This window comes from Morone saxatilis, unplaced genomic scaffold (genome assembly GCF_004916995.1).
Source record: "Morone saxatilis isolate NCDOM2014 unplaced genomic scaffold, NCSU_SB_2.0 Contig7, whole genome shotgun sequence".
NCBI lineage: Eukaryota > Metazoa > Chordata > Actinopteri > Moronidae > Morone > Morone saxatilis.
In genome coordinates, this window is record NW_023340246.1 from 340747 (window position 1) to 341053 (window position 307).

The 307-nt window shown below is 38.1% G+C and overlaps 1 protein-coding gene across 1 annotated transcript in view; it reads right to left on the bottom strand.

Annotated features, from left to right (window-relative positions):
- Nucleotides 1-307, bottom strand: part of mdn1 (midasin AAA ATPase 1) — a 67330-nt gene that overhangs the window by 50022 nt on the left and 17001 nt on the right. The window lies entirely within an intron of this gene.

Here is a 307-nt window from a genome sequence, read left to right on the forward strand (position 1 = left end):
GTTTTTGTTAACTTAGAATAAGCTGTTTATCTACAGAAGCCCTTTCTGTGGAGTAGCCCACAAACTGGCTAGATTGGCCACTGTATTATCTCCCGCACGCTTGGAAAGGGAGGGGGGAAATGAGTGAGTTGCAATCTGCAACTCAACGTAAAAACAGCAATATTGTTGATTTGCCATGAAAACTATTTTTAATTTTAGGTTTAATGCTGTTTTTTAGCTGTGTTACAACCAAAGCCTTCGGTTTAATTCCTCAAGACTTGTTGTTCTCTATTGAAAAACTTTGAAAGTGGTTTATGATAGCAGACAC